Source organism: Carcharhinus amblyrhynchos, chromosome 19 (assembly GCF_965287045.1).
Source record: "Carcharhinus amblyrhynchos chromosome 19, sCarAmb.v2.hapA, whole genome shotgun sequence".
NCBI lineage: Eukaryota > Metazoa > Chordata > Chondrichthyes > Carcharhiniformes > Carcharhinidae > Carcharhinus > Carcharhinus amblyrhynchos.
Genome location: NC_137342.1, coordinates 38,068,923 through 38,082,811, shown reverse-complemented (window position 1 = coordinate 38,082,811; position 13,889 = coordinate 38,068,923). Strand labels below are relative to the sequence as shown.

General features: G+C 43.6%; 1 long non-coding RNA gene across 6 annotated transcripts in view; it reads right to left on the bottom strand.

The window, feature by feature from the left end:
* Positions 1-13,574, bottom strand: part of LOC145355478 (uncharacterized) — a 37,639-nt gene extending 24,065 nt beyond the window's left edge. For 3 of the 6 annotated variants that reach the window (XR_013888994.1, XR_013888992.1, XR_013888995.1), the window contains exon 1: positions 10,627-11,387. This is a non-coding gene — a long non-coding RNA (uncharacterized LOC145355478). Of the gene's footprint in view, positions 1-10,626; positions 11,388-11,711; positions 11,795-13,485 lie in introns of those variants that run through there. The other 3 variants (XR_013888993.1, XR_013888996.1, XR_013888997.1) reach the window with 3 other exon arrangements.
* Positions 13,575-13,889: the final 315 nt, after the last annotated feature.

Genomic DNA, 13,889 nt, shown 5'->3' with positions numbered 1-13,889 from the left:
CATTTTCCAATTCTCTGAAATGTGCCTCCCGCCTCCCAAAGCTGAGGGAGCTGAGGGAAGATTTTGTTAAACACAAATGAGTCTGTTTTTGCAGATTGATATCTGGTCTAAAGATCTGATTAGCAGCAATATTCAGGATTTAATACTTGTGAGTGACGCCCATCTCCCCGTCAGATAGAAATGAGATTTCCTGCAAGCATTGTCTCTCCGTTGCAAAGTGGAGGGTAATGATACTGAGACACCTGATTCAAAATCACAGTTCGGGGGGAAATTCCAGGGATTGATAATGTCGGATTTTAAACGGGGGGAATATAGAAGTTCTGTCCCATTAATTTATTGATGTGTCCCTGGGCGTGAATGATGTAACTCATTTCGTTTAGAAATAATGCCATAGATTCATTCTAGAGAACATGTGGGAGAAACAGATTTTTTCAACTTATTTAGTAAGGAGATATTGTTTAGAGGAGATTAGACCTCGAAATACTGCAGTCCCACAAACGGGAGGGTGAGCAGGGGAGGGGGACTGATGCACTAAGATATAGAAATGTTTTTCGCATTTCGAAACCCCTTTCCGATCTAACAATCAACTTTAAAAAAGAATGCATTTTAGAGGTACAAGTGTTAAAATGAAATAATTACAATGGAATCGAGTTGAAAAGCTAGAAGGCTGCATTCGGTGTGTGTTTTTTATTTGCATTCGTTTCTGGTCTGCCTGGGTTTTACTTGCAATTGGAAAGATTAATCTCTCACCCAACACTAAGTAATCCGATGCCCCCGGATCAGCAGAACCTCAGATTTTAAATCATTTTTTTCCCTCTCTGTTTAAATCCTCGAGCATTCCGGCGCCTGCTCGCTCATCCCCACTCATTGTGCTCTGAGCAAATGCTTATGAAAACACTGCCAAGATATCAACAATAATAAGTTAAGGATGCTTTTTTCCCCCCGAACAGTAAAAAACTCTTTAAACATTTTGCCTATTTTTGTTTAGTTTGCAATTTTCATCTGCGCCTTTAATCCGAACGGTGGAGACCCAACTCCAGGTTCCGTTCTCTCAAGCAGCTCATGGAGGGAATGGTTACTCCGATTTGTCGAATGCACATTGCCGGGAGCCTTGTAGTTTAAGTGTATTTATTAATGTCACAAGTAGGTTTACATTAACACTGTAATGAAGTTACTGTGACAATCCCCTAGATTCATTGCATCTGGAGGAGCGGGAAACACTCGCTCCTTTCATCCTGAAATTTGCATTGGTGAAATTGACGGAATTGGGAATCCGGTCAGTTTCACCCAGCGACCGTCTCTGCTTTTACTTTCTATCTTAATATTTGATATCACCCCGTGTAGACTGGGGAGTCCATGTAATAATACTTCATCTCTTCACCAATCTATGTAACTCCCTGAATTATGTATCACACACACCCTTGGAATAATAAATCTCCAGAAATTCTACAACTCGCATAATGAAATTCCCGGAATAATGGAACGTTCTGATAACATTATTCCAAGTTTCATTCTGTTTCCTCGGATCTGGTTTATAATTGAGACTGAAATGAGGAGCTGCTTCGAAGCTGCGTTTTTGTTACTTAACTGATTTAATTTGATTTATTATTGTCACATGTATTAGTGATCATTTTGCCAGCAGCCTCTTCCCATCTCCCAAAGCCCGACTACTCTTTTTGTCCACTCGGGAGGGGCTGGCTACTCCTTTGGTGGGTGGCTGGATTTTGACCGCTTGCTCTGGCGTGTGTACCGAACCCAGGGACAGAGAGGAAAATCTGAAAACTATTCTCCCTCGATTCGAATCTCACATTCGCTGTACTGTCTCCACCTGTTTCTCCGGACATACAAATGCACCTGTCATCACACCTATCTGTTCATCAACACTTCCTCTATTTCAGTCTTCATTTTTATTTTGCATTTTCCATCTACCTTTTTTGGTGGGTAGAATCTGTGGCCGGCAAATCTGCCTATTTAATACATACATTCACCACTCTCTCTGCACCTGTCACTGCAAAGTTCTCTCAATCTAGCAAATATTTGGGTATGATGAGATGTAAACAATTTATATGGTTAAAATCTATATCTCTAATAATTCTTTCTAATTTAGTCACAACAGTATACTTATTCATTAAGCTCAACATATATTCTCCTTGTTTGCCCTAGACTGTATCCCAGATTTTGTAATCTCCCTCTCTCGGCTGTACTGTCTTGAAATTGTTCCAACATCTGGACTGACATATTGAGCAGAAGATGCCGCAGTATTGCGACATTCTGTGCATTATCCCTTGCCCCGCCCCAGAAGCACTCCGATTTTTCCCCCCGCTCAGAAAGCTGATGTGCAGAAATGATTGATTCCAAACTGCTAAGATGCTGTAAGTGATTTTTTTCCCCGACGCCCAAATGGCTTTCTGAGCAGTACTAATTTGTCCCATTTCCTGGTATAATCGATCTCCTTAAACTAGGGTCAGAGCTGGAGGGAGTGGCGGGGGTGGGGGTGGGGGTCGGGGGGAGTACAAAAAAAGACACAAGGAGAAAGGCACAGAATAGAATGGAGAAATAGACTCAGGGAGATAGAGGGGGCAACTAGGGATTATAAGGATGTGGAAAGGGGTCGCAACAGAAGATAATAAGATACACAGAGAGGGTCATAAAATACAGGAAGGGAAATAGAGAAAGAAACAGAGAACGCAAGTGAGGAATAGCAGAGATACAGAAATGGAGGGAACGGGGAATGCGGTATAGAGAGAGAGACATACGAACATAGATTGACTCTGTGACTTGTTGTACGGTATTTAAATGAACCAAGAATTTTAAAGCATCACAGCTCTATTATTTATCTTACTTATTGTCGATTTACTTTCCCCGGTTTATTTTTCGACTCTATTATCAGTCATTTGCAGGGGCCAATTACAGGGTGAAATTTCGATTTATGTATCTAGAGAGATAGATTTCTAACAGAAAGTGAGTTAAAGGGTATGGAGAACAGGTGGGGAGGCGGATTTGAGACCAGGGAGAGATCAGCCATGATCTGATTGAATGGCGGAGCAGGCTCGAAGGGCTGATTTTGCCTACTTTTGCCTCTAATTCCTATGTTCCTGCGTTCCTATACACATTTAACAACGAGATATTGTTGGACTGCATTTTTGTTAAAAAAACAAGATAACATTTACAAAGTAGGTTTGGATTTCTGGAAAGAAAAATCGCAATGAACCCAGCACCTACCAGGATGGAAATCTGAGGACAAATGAATGGGTGGATGGGGAGGGGGATACATTTATAACATACAAGAATTAGAAATTAAACAAGTCAGCTTATTAATTAGTATATTATTTGGTATGTTATTTAGCCCTTAACCCCTGGGATCATAGCAAACGGGTTGACATAGTGATTTTTTTGAGTGGCAGCAAGAGATCTTCGGGCGAAGATTTTCTTTCGATATAAATATTGTCTCTTTGCGAACAAACGGGCCCAGGCAACTGCATCAAGTGACAGATCACTGGGCCATTTTTACATTTATCTATTTTAGACGGCAATCCAGAATTTGAAAAGGTGCGCGCATTGATGGGCAATAGAATCGAATTCAATAACCTGGTGAACATATTTCCGGACTGGCACTGATTCCGTTTCCCAAAATGTACTCGTGTATTGACTGCACTAATCTGTGTGTATTAACTCATCTAACCGTGTGTGTGGCTGTGTGTGTGTGCGTGTGCGTGTGTCTGGGTGGGTGTTAGTGGGCAGGTTGTGTGACGGTGGGGGTATTTGTGGGAGGGTGTAAGGTGGGTGCGTGGAGGGTGTGTCTGTGTGAGTGTGTGGTGGGAGGGTGGGGGTATCTGTGGGAGGGTATGTGTGATTGTGTGTGTGTGGGGGGGAGTTGGGTATGAGTATGTATGTGGAAGAGTGGATGTGAATGTGTGGGCGGGGGAGTTGGGTGCGTGTGTGTCCGAGGGTGTGTGTGTGGGAGAAGATTGGGTTTGAGTGTATGTGGGAGAGTGGGTGGGTGAGGGTATGTGTGTGGGGGAGGAGATTGGGTTGAGTGTGTGCGGGAGAGTGGTTGCGAGTGTGTGGGGGCGGAGTGGGTGTGTGAAGGTGTGTATGTGTGGGGGACAGGTTGGGTGTGAGTGTGTGGGGGAGAGTGGCTGTTTGAGGGTGTGTGTGAAGGGGGAGGTTGGGTGAGGATGTGTGTAGGAGAGTGGGTGGGTGAGGGTATGTGTGAGGGGGGAGGTTGGGTGTGAGTGTGTGGGGGAGAGTGGGTGGGTGAGGGTGTGTATGTGTGGGGGACAGGTTGGGTGTGAGTGTGTGGGGGAGAGTGGGTGGGTGAGGGTGTGTGTGAGGGGGGAGGTTGGGTGAGGATGTGTGTGGGAGAGTGGCTGTTTGAGGGTGTGTGTGAGGGGGGAGGTTGGGTGGGGGTATGTGTGGGAGAGTGGTTGTGAGTGTGTGGGGGCGGAGTGGGCGTGTGAGGGTGTGTATGTGTGGGGGGGGGAGGTTGAGTGTGTGTGTGTGGGAGAATGGGTGGATTTTTTTAACAGGACTATTAAAACTAACACCTTTTCCTCACCGTTTGCAAAATATTTGGGGAAATCATTGAATGCTATTGGGTTGCACAAGTGCAGACTAGGTCTGGATTGCAAATGTTTACCCCACTCTGTTTTATTTTCTATGCAAATATAAATAGCGGTTCCAAGACTGTACAAAAAGAGTGAAAACCTGCAGCTCCCTTTACATAACAACCTCTCCCAGTTCGGAGTAATTCATTGTGCGGGAAGCGATTGGGGACCTTGCCGAGAGAGAGGATAAAGCATCTACCGAACACAAGCCTTTCTCTATTTTCACTGAGCGGTTTCAGGTTAATGTAAAAGGGATCATTACATTACACCTCCTCATCCAATAACTTTCCCTTGCCCAGAGACAAACCCTTGCACATTCAGTGTGCTGCAGATACAATGTCGGACAGGAACAAGGGGGGGTGGGGGGGAAGCACATAAGAACATGAGTAGGCCACTCGGCCCTTCCAGGCTGTTTTATCATTCAGTTAGAGCACGTCTGATCTGCAATTTAACGACCCCACCGCCCGCCACCCGCCCCCCGCCCCCCCACCACCCGCAAAGCTTGCACAGCTTTTTTGGGGAGCGAGAATTGCAACTTCACAAAATGATGCCTCGCATACGGCCAAGTGCAGGAGGGTCATATCGTGCTTTATAGTTCGAAGCTAGTTTATCATTGCAGGCAAGGACTATCACAGTTGTGCTGATTAATTATCTATAAACTGCATCATCGGATTACTGGGTGCTTTATAGATTGGAATTAAAGACCAGCGCAGAAGCGATGAACCTTATGTTGCAAGTTGTAATATTGATCACAAAATGCATTTCGGCATCTCTCAATTTCGTTTTGCTTTGTCCTCAGTAAACAAAATTCATCACAAAAATGATCCGGCCCCTGACTCCTACAGCCACAGTATCTTAAAGCATTGATATGGAGGTCACGGGGGGCTAGGCGGCCCTCCCTCAGAGGATTCATGGCCCCTTCTCTACAGACCCCCTCCGCCTCCCACATGATGTTATTCCTGAACAGTTCCAAGCCGCCATCCCAGTTGCGGAAAAGCTGTGTAAAAGCTCAAACCCTCTCATTAAAGAAATCTGTTTCATGAAGGAAGCAACTGAATAAAATAACCATAACCAACAGCCTAAAGACCGTTTAAAAACACATTTTTGTTGTGATGGGCTTTTCAGCAGAGAAACGTTTGCTGAAATTCAGACATATAAAGAAAAGGGGCGATAACTATTTAATACCTACCACACCAAGGTGAGACCGTGCAGACCACAGTCCTTCCTTATTCCTTCACAACACTCTCGCCCTCCGGTCTGGGCTGGAATCGGGATAACAAAACCTTCTGTAAATGCGACAGCTGCGTTTAACCCGCATTGAGACAAACAGCCGGAGCTGCTGTGTATTTCCAAATGCTTTTCTATTTCATTCTATACCCACGGACTGTCGGCAAATAAAATTGAAGCAAACTATTGTTTCCTTCTTTTCTTTTTAAGAATTTTCCCTCCTAGAATAATATATTTTTAAAATGTATAAACTTGTATAAAATTAACCCGAAACACGCAGAAACATCGCTGGCAATTGACGGAGCAGCTCTGTAAACTGTCTGTTAGCCCCCCTCCCCCCCCCCCCCCCTCCGCAGAGATGCGGTGCTTTTTTTTAACATCAATTTAGTCCAGTTTGTGTTTTATCAAGACCCGGGTTGAATCCGCAGTCGCCTCTTTTGTTCAATCAGCCGGAGCCTTGTGTGCAAGAGGAAATTTTTTTTTGAAACGTAGGAGAAGATAAGAGCTTTAAAGAGTTGTTGTCAGGTTATGTATCCTAAATGGGAGCAGGTGATGGACTAACAGTCGCGGGGATGGAGAGGGAGAATATCAGCCGTTTACGGTCGAAATTCCCCGCTCCAGTGCGCTAGATTTGGCCAGCATTGTACTAATCACACTGAAACTTTACCCTGTGTTGTTTCATTCCCCCCACCCCCCGCCCCACTGCCCTCTGAAATCTGCTCAAACCTAAACTCAATCAGCCTGGCATTTTGCTTTGGAATGGAAAGAAGTTGAAAACTCGGGGCCCCTCTGCAGACCAGGAATTAAATTATTTCCCCCTCTCCTCTCCACAGATGCTGCCTGAGAATTTCGAGTACGGTGGAATTCCAGCGTTTTGAGTATTTTCCTCTGAAATTGATGGGGGTTGGGGTGAGGTGTGCAAAGGGTTAACGGATCTGCTCAATCCGCCTTTTATAAAATCTCTCCGATGCTGCAGAGTGCGTGCTCTTAATCTCATCTCGATCTGATTACCAGGCTTCTCTGCACAGACTGAGCTATTCTGGGAGAGACCTGATGCAGAAGGGGAAGTGGGGGTGGAGTGGGGGAAGAGTGAGGAGGGAGTTGGAGAGCGGAACGATGTGCTGACAGGGAAGGACATTGCCGGCTTTAGATCGGATGACAATCTCCTTCTCCAGTTACAGTCCATGTCCCTGAAGTGACTGAGAGCAAGCTGGAGTTCATTGCCCCCTCCCCCCTCCCCTGGCTGCTAAACTGAAATTATCCGCCTTTAATTCCAGCCGGGTTGCATGTTTTGTTCGAATAAATCACATTTTGAACCTTTTGCTTTAACGCGGCTGACCCAGCGCACAGACAGGTTCTAACCCATATAAAAAGAAAATCTATTAGAAAGTACACAAAATACTCAGTATATTGGGCCTTGGCCAGCGAACTAACAATAATCAACCCATTTTGACTTTCTGTCTATATTTTGTACATTCAATACATTTGCTCCAGTGTCTGAGTGCATCATTATGCGGGCCTGAATTTTAATAGGAGATAATGTTATCCATCTAATAGCTTGCTTTTGTTTTTACACTGTTTTTGGTCTGTGTCCATTTATACATAAATCTTCTACCTTTGGCAAAGATCTGGGGATTTTTTTTCTGCAATTTGGCACATGTGAGATTTGCTCCCGTTCTGTCAACATGGAGAAGGTTCTCAGTTCTTCTGAGAACAAGCAATGACGTTCAAGTATTAAAAAAAAGACCCAAATTAATATAATGCCGAGCGGATTTCGGGGATAACAAACTGGACCGGAATACAAAAGCTGGCACTGTACATGTCGCACAGGAACGCAAAGAGATACAAAGCAAACCTGTCCTAAAAGATCCCGACTGGAAAAGCCAGAGAAAGTCAGATACATGGAGTGTGGGAGACAGAGAGAGTGAAAGAGAAAGAGGGACAGTGGGGAAGAGACAGCAAGAGAGAATGATACTGACAGCAATGGAGGGACAGAGGGTTCGACAGAGGATGGACAGATAGTGACACAGCTGAGAAGGACAAAGACATTAAGATAGACTCAAGATGAAGTAAATTCCCCAGTCTCTTCAACTAACTCATACATTCTCTAAATGTAATCGTTATTATGGTATTTTAATAAAATGATAATTCTATTTTAACATTTACGACTGAGAGTCCTAGTTCTATAATCGACTCAGATTACGATATAGAAATATTAAAAATTGCATTAAACGCCTGTAAACGATTCACGCACAACACAATTACTTTAAAAAATACTGTCATATTCCTAAATTGATATAAACTTGAGATTTTAAACTGGCAGAACACAATCCTTGGTTAAAAGGCACCATATTTCAAACCTAATTCGCTCGATTTAATTGAAACCGATCATTTCCAGAGTTTATTGCACGATATCGTGTGAAAATAAGTCTTATTACAGATTTATATGAACGAAGAGATAGCCGCCTTTACAGCATTAGAGTAGTAACTAAGAGAGAGAAATTGAATTCCAAAATGTCTCAATCACTAGGGGAGACTGACGAAAACTCTTGTTTTGAATATTAGAAATGGTACACTGCCAAGACTGAGGTATAGTCTGTTGGTACATCTGTACATACATCTGTACTATGCCTCGTATGTTGTCCGAATTCACTATATATACACAACTTTATGTAGACCTATTTGGTATCAGTGTAAATTTCCCGTCAACACGTTGGAATTTATGATAATTTTGCAGGATATTGCGCTGTTACTAATGATAAAGCACCTTAACTACAAGCAGCGAAGGAACCGCAGAATTTGGGGAGGGGTAGAGGGTGAGCTACAGACAGAGGAAAGTGATGATGCAACCTCACTTCAGGCTATAGTTTGCACCCAGTCACATGAACCAATAGCCACGGCTTTGGATAAATCTGTAGGCGTGAAGTCTTTGACAATCGTTGTCACAGGCTGTGATACCCTTGCCCAAGCTTTAATAACCTTTGTGTTTTTCTGTATTCAGAAAGAATGGGCGTTTTTGCTATAGCGAGAGTATAGCAGTCCAGCTGTACAAAACATCTTTTTGTTTCCGGCTCGCTGATTCTTTGTTTGAATAATCTTAAATTTTTAAGAAAAACATAAATATAGGAACATCCCGAAGGGAGGTTCTTGTGGACAATCTGATTAGCATCCCGAACATTTGCGAAACGATCCTCAAGATCTGCACCAATTAATAAACCGTTAGATTTATAACAAACATGTAGGATATGATAGACTGAGGTTTAAAAAAACACGAATCGAAACGAGTAAATAAATGCTTAGGTCAAGTTATACTCAGGCAGTCTCCTCCTTTTTAAATAGTTCAATTCAGATTGTCCGATAAATAATTTACTTGTCACTAAATTCCTATTTTAGATTTCTAACTGAACTTTAATTCTTGAGTAATTCACTTTTTTGTTAGGCAACGAGTCAAAATGTGTGCTACATATCTATTTTACACTGGGAATTATCAATGAATTTTAGATATTTCATTTACATTGGAAATTAGCAGAGTTTTAGATACCTATTTTACATTGGGATATATAAGTTTTACATATCAATTTAACATTGCGAGTCAATGAGTTGTATATATTTATGTTACGTTAGGAATTAGCAATGGGTTTTCTATAACAATTTTACATTAGGAATTAGCAATGGTTTTACATGAGTATTTTACATTAGGAATTAGCAATGGGGGTTTTTTAAATAATTTTACATTAGGAATTAACAATGGGTTTTCTATAACCATTTTACATTAGGAATTAGTGATGGATTTTCGATAACAATTTTATATTAGGAATTAACAATGGTTTTACGTAAGTATTTTACATTAGAAATTAGCAATGGGGTTTCTTTAATAATTTTACAATAGGAATTAACAATGGGTTTTCTATAACCATTTTGCATTAGGAATTAGCAGTGGGATTTATATAAGTATTTTACATTGGAATTAGCAATAAACTGCTTACATCTATTTTACATTCAGTTGCAATACTTGATAAAATTGTGCAACCTTCTGCTTTGATGTATTTATTGAAAACGACTCCCCGTTCCAGCAAAGTAAAGGAGGAAAATGTTGACGGGGGCGGGGTGTTGGGAGGGCGGTTCAACCCTGGGACTATGAATCGGAGCCCACTCCTGGTCTCACTGCCGGCTCCTTCTAACTCTGCTTGCCCTTACACACAGACTCGTTGACATTTTAATGCAGGCGATAAATGTGTGCAAATACATTGAAACTGAGCATGGAGGATTTGCACAACTCCACAATCTTTAACGAAATGAAAAGCTGGCGAATCGAATTTCATACCGGCGGCTGCTGGCCGATATTAATGGGAAAATGTCCTTTAGTCAGTTGATATAAATACCATTGGCATCACAGTTTACCGCCTAAAATCAATCTCAAACGAGTCGGTGATAGCTGTGAGCGCTGTGTGAGTGAAATCCCTTAAATACCATTCCCTGTATCAGTGAAATGGAGTGAAATTCACTCCGGGACTCTGTGTTTTTAGCCCATTCGTTCATTCTGAGAGCGTGGATAGTCTGCGGAGATAGATTCAGAGCCGCCTTTTGGGAAACACTCAAACTCCCGCTTAATGCAATCCACCCGAATCTCTCCCTTTGAATGTGGGCTTTCCCGGAAACCCTTTATCAGCAAATTCACCACTGCAGCATTGAAAATGTATGATTTCCAAAAAAAAACCCTCTAATTTTCCCGAAAGAAAATGCCGGGTAGCCACCAATAAAAGATTCGCTCCCCGTGGCGAGGTAGACTTACCTGGAATGCGCTGGGGAAGATTCGCCATTTTCCACCAAGGCTTTGATTCTGGGCTGGGGGCCGATCTGCCTCAAGGATGGGAGTTCCTTTTATTCTTTTTTTTACAAAGAATGGGTTGATGCCAAAATGCGGGAAACAGGATTGAGACTGAGCTCCCTCTCTCTCTCTCTGTCTTGTAGCTGCTGTTCCAGATGCCACGCAGGGAACTCGCTTGAAGACTAAAAACTCTCGGAGCCCGTCTAAACATTTTTTAAAATTTCCACTGCCAATCCTGAAACCCCTCCTCTCTCGATTCCCTGCGACAGACCACCTCCCCTTTCAGCTACCCCCCAGCCTCCACTCTCAGTCTTGTGGCTACCTGCTTCAGGGCTACACAAAGGAAACAGCGCACCTAGAGCAGCCTGACTTCCGCGATCCTGAGTCACAATTTATCCCAAACTGACTGTCTCTTGTGCCTGTACAAAATGGAAACAGGAACTCTCCCCATGTGTCTGCTATCGGCTCATCCCGCTGCTGCTGAATTCTCCCTCCCTCTCTCTATCCCTCACTGCCTTTATCTTCCTCTATTTATCTGCCACCCCCTTTCTTAGTCTCTCTTTCTCAGCAGTTGAAGCAGACACTGTCCAGGATAGGATTTGTCATGTAAAGATGTTAGACTGTAAGCATCTTACCTCTCTAGTCATTAAAAGCTAATCCTATCGCACCGTCTCTCTCTTTCTCCCTTCACCCTCTCTCTTCCCAATGTCATTGACTCTGCAGTCTCTTCAGGTGACATTTTAAGGTGGATCAGATGAACCGAACGCACCTTAAGAAGCGCAAGGCACATACCATTCCGAGCAATTAGTCAGGATCTACCATCAGATAGGACCAGCGGGGGGGAGGAGGGGTTATTGGAGAAGAGGCTGAGATGGTTCGTTCTAGAAATGCCTTTTATTGTCAAATTAAAAAGGACAGGAGGGGTCTGTTTACCAAACTGTATGTTGGTGAGAGTTGCCTGTTGAGGGGGAACGGTCTGGTATAAAAGGCTGGCTGTATTTTAATTGGTTGGGGAAGGTATACTGTGACAGCGCTGCTCAATCACTTACCTGCTTCAAACCGCAGGCTCCCTGTCATCACAGTCTGCGGCTCAAACTCTCTCCCAGGACAACCCTTCTTCTGTCGCTTCCGCCTGTCTCCGCCTTCCCTTCCTCGCCCAGTCACTCGACAGCTCACTCGCTGCCCAATCAGGCGCACAAACTCCCGCCCAAGCTCTCAAAGTGCAGCAGCAACACCCTCTCTCTTTCTTTCTCTGTTTTTCAGATTGGTGAGTGAAAGAACCGCTTTTCTCCGCACACATACTGACTGAGGGTCTACCCAGGGCCCCTCTCAGATGGGCTGGTGGGTTGAGTGGGGGGTGGAATTACCTGCCCTACACAGAATGCTGTATCTGTATCCCCTGCCCTGCCTTAGTGAAAGTGAATTGGTATTTTTGGAAGTGTGTAGATGCTGCCATCACTCCCCTGCTCCTAGTTACACACTGCTCCACCTGCTCTCACTGACCCTCACTCTTAGTCGCAGGCATTTCATTTCGTTAAATGTCCAATCACACGCTTCTGCACTTTGTCAGTTTTTGCTGACTTCTCATTTTATTCTCAATCTCCATCTGTCTCTCAATCTCTCACAATCTGGTCTGTCTGAGACTCCGTCACTGTTCCTTTCTCTCTCTGCGTCTCTTTGTCACTCTGCTGTATCCCATCCCTCTTTCTCTCTCGGCCTACACTGTCTCTGTTCACTCTCATCCTCTTGCTAAACCATGGAATTCAATGTAATCCAACACCCCTCAACGCACTCTGAGGCACAGGCACACACATTCACACATTCACTCACAAACACTCAAGTCACAAAACACACACATTCACTGACACATACACACACACAAAACGCACACTCACAAAACACACACAAAATACACACTCACACACACTCAAAACACATACACTCACAGATTCACTCACACACACACACAAAACACACATTCACTCACACACAAAACACACACACTCACATTCACTCACACACTCACAAAACACGCACTCAGGTTCACTCACACACACTCACTCACAAAACACACACACACAAAACACACACACACAAAACACACATGCACAAAACCCCCTCACACATACTCACAAAACACACACAAAACACACACGCACACTCACAAAACACAACACACAAAACACACTCAAAACACACACACACAACACAGAAAACACACTCAAAACGCACACACACAAAATACTCACGCACATCACACACACGTATACACACGTTCACTCGCGCACACTCACAAAACACACACACACACACATACAACATTACAGGCATACACACAGACACGCATACTCATACTCACACACACTCACTCTCTCGCATACTCTCTCTCTCACACTCACACTCACTAAGGTGAAAATTTAAATCCCAAAGGCAGCGACTGTTGTAGGGGTTGGGATGTATTGTTGAAATTACAATGAATATACACCTTTACAATGTTCCAAATTCGCAATTTTAACAAGAACTGCCCGCTTTGGAACGTAATTTCCAGCTTTTCCCCTGAAGCCTCCTGTTTACCCCCTGTTCCCAGTCTGAGAGTCCGCACTATTTTGTCATTTCGTCAGAGAGTTTATATTTTAACTCTATTTCCCAACTCGCCCTTTCCCAGGTCAGTAATTCATGTCAGTAAAATTCTTCAAATTGCACTGCCTCGCTTTTGTGTGTGCCTCTCTGAGATGCGAGTATCTCTGCATTTGCACCTCTATCTGAGTGTGGAGATAAGTCTCTGCAATCTGTGTCTGTGTGAGTGTGCGAAAAACATCTGACCTGTTCGGTAATCCATCCAGCATACTCTTCTAGTCATGCTTCCGCCTCCCTTTCTTCCAGACTGGGCGTCTCTCCCTCTCTGTTCTCGGTGCTTTCCCCTCTTGTCTAAACAATTCATAAAGATCGGGTGTCATCATCCAGATGATTTTACTAGCGCCTCCTCTGTGTAGTCTCTTCCAGGCTACCAACACCCACCCAGCCGTCATCCATCTCACCCTGGAACCACAGAAGCCACCTGTGCTTTAGATTCTCCCCGCCGCTTACACAGGGAACAACGCATTCTTTCCACGTAATTATATATAATGATCGCAATGCAGAAACGGAGAGGTTTGTTGCAGACTAATCCTTCTCTGGACACAATTTGTCATTGAGAGGCACAATGTAATCGTGGACTAAAGAAGCTT